Raw genomic sequence first — 13,318 nt, 5'->3', positions numbered from 1 at the left:
CACTGGGTTAGGCGGTAGAAGAAGGACGACGTCTGGTCCAACCCAACGTGGGTCCTTTTGGTTTTCTGGCGGGAAGGCGACTAGGTAGGGCTGAATTATTATCAGAAAGTGGTCCGCCCATTATAGCAAACTAGGGTGAAGGGCAACTGGTGAAGTTCACTCTGGTTATTTATAGGGTGAACTTCACAGATTGCCTGCTGTTTAATTGCCGTCGTTGATACATGCTGCATCTATAATGAACGCACGATGAGGCAAAATGTGCTCCCAGTCTGGGGAATCTACCGGCATTTTCCCGCAGTGTAGGTTGTGCTAATTTAAAATTCTTATCCTGGGGGCTTTGGGCAGGTTAAAACATATTTCCAGCCAAAACCGTTGCAAAAAAATATGGAAGATCAACAACTCTCCAAAATATTCGGCCCCCAAAGGAAGGTTTCACTGGGGTTTGTCAGTGAAATGTTCTGTCACTGAACTGTTTGATTTCTGAGCTACCTTTGTTTTCTCAAGTCTAAATCATCCAGGAGTCCACAAAACAAGAAACATGAAGCACTGCAGCTAATACAATAGTGATTATGACTCGCAGACCATTTATTTCATTACTTTAAACCAGTGTTTCCCAAATTTGGGTCTCCAGTTGTTTTTAGACTACAGTCCCCATCATCCCTGACCACTGGTCTTGCTAGCTATGGATGATGGGAGTTGAAGTCCAAAAACAGTTGGAGACCCAAGTCTGGGAAACACTGATTTAAATCAAAGGGTAAATTATATGAAAATTGTGAACTGCCCTGAGATCTTTTGATGAAAGGTAGTGTATAAATTTAATTTGATGATGATGATGATATCACAACCCCATTACAAAAATATGTAGATTAGCACATTAAGGATTCCTGCATATTAAGGATTAGGAGTCATTTTCTTAGATGCATTGAACTATGATAGCATCAGATATATCATAACATCATGCAACAGAATAGGTGAGTTTTCAGTCTGTTTTACCAACAGTATAGGGCCAACAGTATAAGGAGAAAGGAGATACAATGATCTAGTATCTTTAAATGTGGTCTTTAAATGTGGTTATACTATGCTTTTCAAGCATGAAGACAAACCAATAACAAAAGAATAAGAAAATGAATATCAAAAAGGCAAACATTGACTAGCTTGCCAAAGTCCACTATAGCATTCTGGCATAGATGGGTTCCTAGAGTTGTTAAACATAAGGGATTTTTCCAAGGTCACAATTAAAGTTTTGAAATATTTAGCAACAATGCATTTTTATATAGTGCCTCAAGTGTACTGCTCAGTCAGGCACTGGAGGGGTCTGAAACACAGGATGGAAAAATCAGACAGCAGAGCAAATATCAAGTTTGGGGAATTAGCATCTGCAAATATGCCCATCTCATTTGTACATTGATTTTATAGAATTATGAAAGTTTGCATCTGGGATTAGTTTCACCGCTTGGTTTTACCCTCCATGAATTTGTCTAAACCTCTCTCAAAGCAGGGTTGGCCCACCCATGGGACGAGGTGAGGTGACCACCTCGGGTGGCAGCATCCATAGTCAGCAAAGGAATGTACAGTATTGTCCACTGCTGCCGCCAAGGTGGCAAGGATGGCTGCAGCTCACTCCTTAGAGGCGCTTCCCTGGCAGCCCCCCCCCATGCCACCTCTATTGCAGCCCCTCAGTGAATAGGAGACACTGCTGCTCTCCTCCCACACTTAAGAGAGGAAATAGTGGGGGCTGGTCTGTGGGGTCTCCTGGGCTTTGCACCCACCCAGTGTTCTTCAGAGCAGGTCCCTTTCCCCCGCGTGACAGCCTTTGATCCCCACTTCAGCTGTCTGGTAAGGATGATTTTATTCCCCCTCCCTTGCTCCTGATAAAGATCTTTATCCTCCCACACACAGCTTGTTCCTGATGTAGAGCTTCACCCCCTTCTTCTATTGTAGCAGGAGGGAGTGCCATTTTGTGGTTCTCCTCAGGTGCCAAAATGTCTTGGGCCAGCCATGTTTTAAAGCCATCCAAGATGGCAGCCATCATTGGCTCCAGTGGGAGTGAGTTCCATTGTTTAACTATGCGCTGCGTAGTACTTTGTTTTGTCTGCCCTGAATCTCTCAACATATGTTATTTCAAAAGAAGCTCCCCTTAGTGTTAGACAGTTGTCTTCGTAAAATGGAAGATGTATTGCTGTTCAGTTGCATATTTATGCTCAGAGTTATAATTGCACAACTGAAATGGACATGTTGTGTATGTCCTCATACAGATACAAGTCCAAAATTGCACTACTGTAACAAGTTACAATCTTTAATAATGCAATTTTCCTCTAAGTGAGAAGCATGACTAAGTGTTTCTTCTCAGAACTGTACACTTGGGATAGACTAAACACATTTAGTCTATCCCCCCTGCCCCAGAGCAGAGCCATCGAGCCACCAGCTTCTAGAGAACAACCTATGTAATCCAGTGTAATTCACACAGAGAGCAACCGCATTAAAGTAAGTTGCCTGCAGAGCAAATAGCTCCAGATGTCTCAAGTAAAATATCTTTTGCAACACAATCCCTTTAAAGAACAGAAATTTAGTCTTACTGCTCACCTATAAAAACAAAACAAAACACTGAATGCGAGGAAACAGGCTGATGATTATTCAAAACAGCTGCACTATATTGGGATGACGAGTATTCTGGACATGGTCAGGACGACTGAAACAGTGAGGATAATACATAAATCAGCTTATATACTTTCCATGCAGATTACGGATTTGCAGCAGGCATTGCTCTTCTACCTGGACAAAAGGGGAAATAAATGAGGCTGACCACCTGAGTCAAGAAAGATGAGAGTAGAGCAACAAAAGAACCCTGATGGGTGAGGCCAAGAGAACATTTAGTCTAGCATCCTTTCCCCCCAAAGTGACCAGGCAGATGCTTCCAAGGATTCAAGGGAAGAGCATCCTCTGCTCTTTGCCTCTCCTGGGTAACTGCTATGCCACATCTGAACCTGGAGGTTCTATTTAGCAGTTCTGGCTAATAGGCATTAAATTTGTCCAATCACATTTTAAAGCCTTCTAAAGCCAGTGCCCAATGCTAACTCCAACGGCAGTGAATTCCATACACTGTACTGGACAGCTCAGTTGGGAGAGCAGGAGACTCTTAACTGCAGGGTTGTGTGTTTGAGCCCCATGCTGGACAGAAAGATTCCTGCTTTGCAGGGGGTTGGACTTAGATGGCCCTTGCGGTCCCTTCCAACACTACAGTTCTATGATTCTATGTTTTATTTTGTCTATCCTAAATATATTCCATTGCCTGTCCTAAATCTAATTTTTACTGAGATGCAGTAAGATTCCATTGATAAAGCAGAGAGACGAAGAAATAAATTAACTTTCTCCATATGATGTGTAATAAATCTGTGTTAGATACTCCCTCAGATACTCCCCAACCCCAACCCCGCCAAGCCAAACAGGCCCAGACACTTAATCTTGCATCACAGGAAAGAGGCTGCAACCCTTTGATCATTGGGGATTCCCTTTTCTGCACATTTCACAACCCTGTGATGTGCATTTTGAGATGGAATGATCAGAGTTGCACATAGTATTTCAGCGTGGTCACACTATGGTTATAAGCATACATAGGGGTACTGTTGTGCTTGCTGCTTTGCCGTACAGTTTATCAATGTCTACTCAGAAGTAAGTCCTGTTAGATTCCCTAGGACCCACTCCCAAGTGTGTACAGTTTAGCGGCCATATTTTCAGTCCCTTGCCTTTTTTCAAGACCAGCATGGAGTTTGTCTTATGTGACACTGCTACCCATTGGGTCACGGGGTTTCATCAACCACAATCTCAATTTCCTGCAGCCACCCACTTGGGAAGGGCCCTTCCAGAGCTCTGCACAGCTCACTGGTTTCTGTCATCCTCAATCATTTGATGTCATTCACAGACTTGGCCACCGCAATGCTTATCCCTGACCCCTATAAATTAAATAACACAGGTCCCACCACAGATCTTTGGGGTTACTGCTGCATGCCCTCATTTACATGTGCTGGGGAAATGTGTACGTATGAGAGAAACATACGTTGGATCTTCAGCGCAAAGTCATGGGGAAAATTACACACACCAGTAACTGGACAACAGGCCCAGTGGCGTAGCGTGGGTTGTCAGCACCCGGGGCAAGGCAAGTAATTTGCGCCCACTAACCCATGGATTTGCGCCCCCTAACCCTAACCCCCAGATGTTGCGGCCGGTGCGGCCGGCCCCCCCTGCACCCCCACGCTACGCCACTTAACAGGCCAAACCTTAAAAGACAAAGATTGAATAACATGCAGGTTTTTACTGAAATAAAAGATGGACCATATAGGCACTATAATTTAAGATGGACTGGCAATTCTTTGGTTAAAACTAATAAGAAATAGAGAGGCAGGAAGACCCTAGTGGCAAATATGGAGAAGAAAAAGTGGCAGATGCCAGAAGGACATGTGGGGAACTGAACTGGGATGAAGAGGCAAGTTAGAACACAAATACATCTTGCTGCAAAGCAGCATAGGCACTTGCAAGAGAGCTGGAGAGAGGGAGGCAGGGAAAGAGAGAGAAACTGGAGTGCAAATATTATTAATTCCAAGGCGGGAGGCATAGGGAGAAGCTCTTCAGGATGTTGCAGTAAATCAGGAGGCTGTCCTCAGCACTTGGACACTGAGAATTATTTGAGGAGTTCTTTATGAATTCCAATTCCTGGGCGGGGTGTGTGTGTGCGTAAGGCACCCTGGTTATTAGATAATAACACACCTCTTACTATTTATTAACATTCAGAGACAACAAGGCAGTGACTGGAGATGAAGGTTGAATTAAGCACTTGCCAGTTTCCTTCAGCAGTTTCCTGTATTGCACAGCACTGATCTTGCGATGATGGGAGATGCAACACATGCCTTTCTCCAGAACCTTATCCATGTGCATTACAAAACTAATAAAGACAGAAAGAAGGTAGGAAACCAACAAGCGTGGTTTTTGATCTTTTTAATGTTTTAATTGTTTTAACTAAAAATCTTAACAATACTTAATAAGCTCCCCCCTACTTTATGGGGTGTGATGTATTCATTACACCCCATAAGCGGATTATAATGACAAATTTTATTTTTAAAAATCCACTATTTCACATCTGACCTCTTTTGAAACTTGTGTACTATCTAGACCCGGTGACTTCTTAATTTTTTAATTAATTTTTGCAACTTCCAGTGGCTTAATACTTCCTGCACTTTTCGAGAAAAAAGCAGTTCATACAAGATACGCAGCAAAAGGGGAATTAAGATTTTTCTTGCAACAATTGTGTTTCATAATTTGGAACAGTGGGAGTAATATAACACCACTTGAACAAAGCTGAATAGCCAACTTAAAACTGATTGCTATGTGGCTGTTAAGATACCAAAGTATATCACACACTACTTCCAAGATTTTCAATACCTGGAAACCTGCAAATTTCTGAGTAACAACTGGTTCACAGCAACATATAATGAGAATACTGCATCTGCAGTGCAACTGCCAAGCTGATAGTTAGCCCTACTTTGTCATAGGAGCTCCTGTAATAAATAGTGATGGGGAGAACTGAGCTGGAGTTGTTGCTCAATGGAAGCGAGTGTAGACAGCTATGGTGTGAGTTGTTTAGCAGGGAAAAAATACTATTCATAACAACTAATGCATTTGGAATGTGACCCTGTGAAATAAAATGTTTCTTGGCCGTGTTGGACTGTTGGCAATAATCAAATCATTCAATTATATGCATTTGCCAGGGGCAAAGATGATCTACTCTGAAATGTTGACTGTTGTCCGACAGAAAAGGCTGGAAAAAGAGGACTGGGCTAGATATCCACATATTTCATGCATTATCTTTTCAAATGGCATCCTTTCTGCACTTGAAAATAATGATTGCAAAAATGACAAATGATATCTAGAGAAATGAGTTATCTGGCAAAAATAACACGTTTCCTAGAAATAAGTGGAACAGCTGGGTTAAGAGTACATACCCTTTCTTCTCTAACTATCCTCGGCTAAGTCCCATGCGCTGCTGAGAGAATTTATTGAATCTTATGAAGACATACTGTTAATGTAAGTAGTATCTTCTGTAAGCTACATGAAGGTAGCTTGCATAGAGTTTATATTTGGTGCTGTAAACGCTGACGACACTAACTCAGTGGTTGCCTGTTTGCAGTTTTAGTGCCCCTAGTATGGGAGGAGTGGTAAGGAAAAGTTGACTTTCTGGAGATGCCATCTGCTGGATAAGATGTAAAGGAGAGATGATAATTACTTCAGTTAATTAAAGACCCCAGGCCATATTTTCTCCATGTAGGTAGTTAATCCAAATGTTCTGGCAGAGTTCCAGCTCCAGTTATTACATACTGATGGCCTACATTCGCTTTCAAGAGCAATATGGAATGTGTCCTTCCTTGCCATAATGCAGATTCTGCACTAGAGAAGCTAGAAGAAACAGCATAGTTAATATTAGAGCTTAAACACAATCTGCTGCTCAATGGACAGCAAGAACAGTTCATAGCATCATAGAAGGATACAATTTTAGAGTTGGAAGGGATACAATGCCCTGCAATGCAGGAATCTCAACTAAAGCATCCACGACAGAGCATGATGTACAGGTGTACCTACTCAGAAGGAGGAAGAGGATATAACTGGCCAGACAGCAGCACTTCTGAAAATATAAACTTTGTATTGTAAAGGTTACTGTACTTAACTTACTACTGGCAAGCTGACCAGGAGGTGGGAAATAGGTATGTCCTGCCCATTTGATTGCTTCATTTGCGTCCCCAGAACAGCATGGGAACACCCGTTATTACTCATGGGGTTGCTGGATGGGCAAGTGTGGCCCACACTATTGCCAGTGTACATGAAAATCTCAAATGAGAATCATTTATGTGAGGGAAAGCACAACATCTAAAGAAGCCAGGGCTATTGTTATCCATAAGAGTTTATTTTAAATGTTTTATTCCCGATACGGGAGTCACTCAAAAGCCTGTCCTGTGACACCACAGTACATAAATGAACATTTCAAAGTTCTTTACCACATATGCCATCCCAATCAGATGCAGCTATCTGCATGCTAGCACTACCTTCAGAACTGGAGTGCCAACCTGAATGAAATATTGTGGGGGCCCAGGTAAGCCCTACCCCACATAATCGATCACATGACACAATGTGCACATATCAACTTTGCGGGGGCCCAGCTAGCCTCAAATATTTTATTGTGGGGGCTGAAGACCTCACAGCCCCTAGAAATTGGCTCCTTTGCTTCAGACGAATATGCAGTTCCGGTAGCCAAATACTAAACATGAGAGTGGAGGTGGGGGCAAGCTGCCCAAACGTCACTTGGGGTGCCATAATTTCTACATTTGGCCTAAGAGAAATTTAGTATCCGAGACAATCTGGGCAAGTCCAAGGTTGTGTACAGATAACTTTTCAGATATGTGGAAGTGGCACTTATTACTGCCTGTAGCACACATACCTGTATTTCTCTCAAGTCATGGTGTTTGTCATGTCACATCAGTACTACAGTTGTCTAAAAATGTTCAAAAGGTGCCTGGAGAAAATGTAAGATGGCTCACAGCAGCCCAAGCCAGTGCGGTGTTACAAATATGTATGAATGCTGCCGGCACTTGTTCAATAGTGTCTATGAGATTACTTGAGCAATCCCTACCCCAGGCTTATTTAGTACAACAAAGGATGCGTGTGTATCTACTATTTATCATGTAGTCCTAGAAAGAAAGAAAAAACAATGAACCAGGTTACATTCTTCCAACTTAGCAGTGTTCCGCCATGTCAAGAATGCTTCTTTGCTTAAATTTAAAAAAACCACACATATATTTTTAAAGGGTCCACTTGAAAGAAGATTCTGTCTAAACACCAGGAAGAACTTTCTGACAGTAAGCGCTGCTTGTTGTAGACTCTCCTTTCTTGTATATTTTCAAGCAGAGGTTGGATGGCCATCAGTCATTGATGCTTTAGCTGAGATTCCTGCATTTCAGGGGTTTGAACTACAAGACCCTCAATGCCCCTTCCAACTCTACAATTCTATGATTTTCATATTCAACAACATTTTCTTCAAAGGTTTCTGTGGAAGTGAACTTGACTAGGCCAGAAGCCTTTTGAGGGAGAAATTTTTCTCCCGGAGATGAAAACTGTTTGAAGGAGGGATCACTCACTGCCTGTAGAGTTTTTGTCTTGGAGAAACAACCTTTGCAGTATTTTATTTATTTCCCCAAGCCCTGAAAGTCCTGTGTGGTATACATGCAAACCGTGAGAAGCAAAACCTTTCTCAAACCAGTTTCAACTCTGTTAGAAATGCCACCTTCCTTAATTTCACACCACTGCAGTTAGAAATTAAGAACAAGCGTCTCCCTCTGCAGCAAGATTCTTGCTGCCCTTGATAGTGATCAAGCTGTCAGCTCAGGGTTAGCATCACCACCACAGCTGAGAGAGATTATTCAATTAATAAATAAATAAATTTATTATTAATTTTCCAATATTACTGTAGTTTTTTTGCCAATTATACAGATTGGAGACATGCTTCCATTGGTTGGCTAGAGTTGTTGTCTGTATATAGCCTTTGGTGATATTTGAATAGCGTTCCTCTTTTTTATATAACCCATTCGCTGTTTATATAAATGCTTACTTCCTTTCCCCTCAAAGCAACTCTTTCTGCTTGTATTCCTGGATATGTGCTTTCTAATTGCCACTGCTTCACTTTACAGCTTTTGTTCTTTTAGATTGCAGCATTTACACATCACATCTAATTTAGATTGCCCAGAATGACAACCAATTGTTTAAATGTATTCTGCACTTCACACTCTTGTTACAGATCTCATGTAGTATGTGCATTCTTCTGAAAAAAAACTTCCAGAAGTACATTCCATATAATTAAGGAAGGATGGGATTTACGCACAGAGAACAAAATGATTCTTAAAAAAATTATGCTAGCTAAGATCAGGCTTGTTAATAGGCACTTGCCTATGGCAAGTAAGTTTTGCCTCCGGGTACCAAAACACACAGATTTTTTTTCTTTTAAAAATAAATAAATGAAAGAATATGTTCATCCTTCTTCCAGGTTATTTATGTGCCAAAAATGCATGGGCAGGTGTACCAATACAAAGATTAGTGGCCTAATATTTTTGAAGACTGATTTGTTTATCATGTCTACACCACCAAAATGAATTCAATATGGGACATGAAAATAACTGGGCGGGGGCGGGGGGGAGGCCAGTGGAAATTTTGGCAGTAACTGTGTTATATCACAGGAAAGCAATTTGCAGTTCAAGGGCCTCATATACCCCTCAGCACCTCTTGAAATTTCCATCTTCTTTTCCATTCATCTTCTTTTCTTTCCCCATGTGTCCCCCACCCTCTGGTTTTGAAGTGTCCCCCCTCTTTCTATGTAATCTCAGAACAATTGGAAGAGGCAGTATTAAGTTAAAAAATAAATTTACTTGTTTATTTTTATTTTTCTGGGTTGCATCCTTTGGGGTAGCTTCTGTCTAGCTTCTGCCATGTGTGTGCATAGCACACTGAAGCCAGAGACATTATAGTTCACTAGCCCAAGTTGGGCATCAGATGGAACTGTGGTTAAAGAAGGAAACTTTTGAGCTCTTCTTTGGCATGAAAGAAAGAAGGGGAGGGGAAGGAGGCAAGCCACAGGCTCACCATGACAATTTCTTGTAGCGAGAATTTCTTGTATCATGGTTTCTCAGCTGAATTGAACCATTGTGCTAAAGTAACATGTGCAGCCCAATTCCACACATTCTTAGTCAAAAGTCCCATTGAGTTTTGTGGGAAATTCTGCTTTAAAAAAAGTGTGAATATAACATTGCTGCCTTAATTATGAATCCATCTTAATATTACATAACGATCCGCATTTTGAGCAATGATTTCAAGAACTGCTACTAGAATTATCACTTGTGTCAACATCCATCTAAATGGTCAGACCACAATACATTTAGCTCAACAACAGTGACATTGAAAAAGATTCATACTGGACAATAAATTAGGTAAACGAATGAAAAGGAGTATTAAAAATAGAGAACAGTTTATTTATAGAAAATGCTGATTATTCAACTGAAAGTACAGTAACAGCAAAAGGGAAAAGTTAGCTAGGAGAAGCAGTAAGAATGCATTAAATCAACAGCAGGAATCAGTTACGAGATCCATGCTTTCCAAAGGATATCAAAGTGTTAAAAGGAGAGTTCCTTACATTTCCATTCTAAGCATCATCAGAAAAAAGTACATTAACTGGACATTGATGTTTCAGGTCAACCAAGTTAATTCAGGAAAGATTCTGATCCACTCATGGATATTTTATGGACTTAAAGGCTGTTGGTGACTTGGTCATAACTTCAGTGTTTTAATTTCCAGGTACTTTACAGTTCAAATTACATATTTTAAATGTGCAGCATACCATTTTGCAGAATAGTATCCTCTTTTTAACCGCTATTCTGTTAACACAATTTTTCATTAAAAATTCCTAAACAAGTTGCAGTGATAGTAGAAAAGCAGAAGATGAAAACAAAACCTTAGTATTAAAAAAAATTAACATTTTCCAGTGAACATTTTTTTAATTTAAAGAAATAAAATGAAATGTAGAGCTGTTCTAAAGAAACATTATTATCCATAAGATATGTACAGTAAATAAAATATCCATTCTTCACTGTAAATGTAAACAGTGCTCAATCCAGTCCTCTGTAGGCACAGCAACTATGAATAGAGAGATTCTCATAAAGTATGTAATCATGGCTGAATCTCTCTGCTCCTCATTTTTCCAGTCTTAAGTTCAGTCCTCCACATCATCTAATTGGGTTTTTTAAGTCCCCATCATCATTTTAGTGTGAATATCTCCTAATATGCATATGTTTGCAATCAATTTTCCACAATGTACATATGTTTGCAAGCAATTTCCCCAATATAATATTTGCGTATACATTATTTTCATGAATATATGCATTTTTATGCACACATTACTCAAGTAAATTTCTAAAACATTTTGTGACCTTGCAAAATTCAGAGCTGTGTGTGAATTGTGAAGGATGGCTGCTTTTTGGATGTATGAAATTAGGCAGAAGAACAAAAATGGGAGGTCTGTGAAAAAGGCCATTTATATTTTCAACCAGTTCATCTGGTTAAGAACCATATGGAGGGCATCTTTGTATGGAGAATGGGGGTAGGGGGCTGCTGAATGGCAGTATGGAGACACACAGGTCTTTAATTCCCTGCGATGACCTTGCATGCAGAGGGGATAGGTGCAAGCGAGTGGAGTCTCACTTCTTCTATGCATGTCCTCTTTCATGGTGATCTGGATAGCTCAGGCATAGGCAAACTCGGTCCTCCAGATGTTTTAGGACTACAACTCCCATCATCCCTGACCACTGGTCCTGTTAGCTAGGGATGATGGGAGTTGTAGTCCTAAAACATCTGGAGGGCCGAGTTTGCCTATGCCTGGGATAGCTCATACAGATAAATCAGTACACACTAATAAGCTTCTAACAGTAATAAATTTGTGTAGTTATAACGTATGAATGAATAAGGAAAAAAATGTAAAGCAGATTTCACTTTTCATTTAGATTTTTGTCTTGTGGACAGATCTGACCAATGAAATCTAAAAAAATTAACATTCTTGCTCTTAACATAGTATTATGCAACTTGTTAAGATACTTTCCAACATACTTCAACATGTCAAGTTCATATTTGTAAAATCCGATCACATGGAAACAACATTGCCTTTCCATAAAAATGAGAAATGGGGCTTGTTCTTTGGCTCCCATCATGTGACAATCATAAATAGGCATAATACAACCAATCTGGAAAGCAATCTGGACAACTCTACTGGAAAGCAAGCCAGCAAAAAAGATGCCTTCCAACAAAATTGCCCTTTATATTATGTGAAAAAGAACACAATGTGTAAAACCTGTGGCCAGAATAATCACAATTACAGTGACACTAAGGAGTAGGATAGCATCAGTTGTCCTCCATATTACTTTTCTACAAAGAAACAAGGCACCGAGTGTATCGGTGGTATGTAAGCAGTAGAAAATTATGTGAATAATATGTAATATAGTAAGTCTTTAATACGCACATTTAAAAATCTGGTGGACATGTGCTTTCTTCACATAACCTACAGCATCACAGGGCCAGGTTTATCTCTCAATACAATAAAAACTTGCAACCAAGTGAAAGGAACACATAAACACACTTTGTTTATAATGCCACAACAGCTTACGTGAATGCTCTAAGATTACTTATTAGTTTATCATCACCAATAAATATGTTTGAAATAGTTCAAGGATCATAAATCTAAGAGCTAATATAGGAATTCAGAAAAAGCACATTGTACAGATCTCCTGAATGTGCTGTTTTCCAATGAAAGCAGAGAAAATTCACATTCAGCCATCCAAGTCCCTATATATAGAAAACTTGCACATCAGAAATATGGCTAGATGAAAATCCTGTCTGATGTGCAATGTTTCTATAGGCAGAAAGTTTTGGGCATTTAGATGAACCCTCTTGCGAATTCTAACATTTCTGAATTCTAACCATGTACTACATAGTTTTTCTGAATGTATAGATATGTGCCTTCTTGGTCATATTAATACTATATTTTGAAATCCCTTTGACTTGAAGTGGAAAATGGATTTGGTCCTGAGTGGTGCAGTTCTACCACTGTTTTTGCGTGGTAGTATATATTCTGTGAATGGGTTCTCATTGAAATCAGCTGAATCACATAATGTATAGGGCGTGGTTCAGCATGAAGAAACCTTGCAGAATCAGTCTCTGAGTAAGGACAATGGGTCAGGACCATTATGATACAGTATTGCTCATGGAGCATCTAACTTTATATTATTTGATCCAAGTTATAAAAATAGTTAAGAAAGCTCTGTAGGAAAGTTCATAAATTCAGTAAGGGGGAATCTTGCCTTAATTTTAAAAAAGGAAAGGAAATAACATTTCATTTATCACACATTGTTATTAAAATGATATTTTTAAAGCATTATTGGATGTTGCCCTCAGAAGCGTCCTTGTAGCCTGTGACTTGCATTGTTAATAAATATTTTCTTAAATGTCCAAAGTTACAAGATAGTTGCTTAAAATGTTACAAAGATGTACCAAGTACATTAACCTGGGCTGCCTGAACCTGATGTCTGCATCTATCAGCTGGGTGAGGCGAGACAAAGCAGGAAGAGCAGGCAAGTTGCCCATGGCACTGATGCTGGGGGCACATGCTGTGGTGCTATGTGAGTGGGACTGCACCCATAAGCTGCTTTGTAGCCATGGAGGTTGTCAGGCCATGGATTTAAGTGGG

The 13,318-nt window shown here is 40.1% G+C and overlaps 1 long non-coding RNA gene across 1 annotated transcript in view; it reads left to right on the top strand.

The window, feature by feature from the left end:
• The window catches only part of LOC307212094, a 317,636-nt gene that overhangs the window by 284,717 nt on the left and 19,601 nt on the right, over positions 1-13,318 (top strand). The window lies entirely within an intron of this gene.

This window comes from Podarcis cretensis (genome assembly GCF_951804945.1).
Source record: "Podarcis cretensis genome assembly, chromosome: 3".
NCBI lineage: Eukaryota > Metazoa > Chordata > Lepidosauria > Squamata > Lacertidae > Podarcis > Podarcis cretensis.
This window is presented reverse-complemented; position numbering and strand designations above follow the sequence as displayed.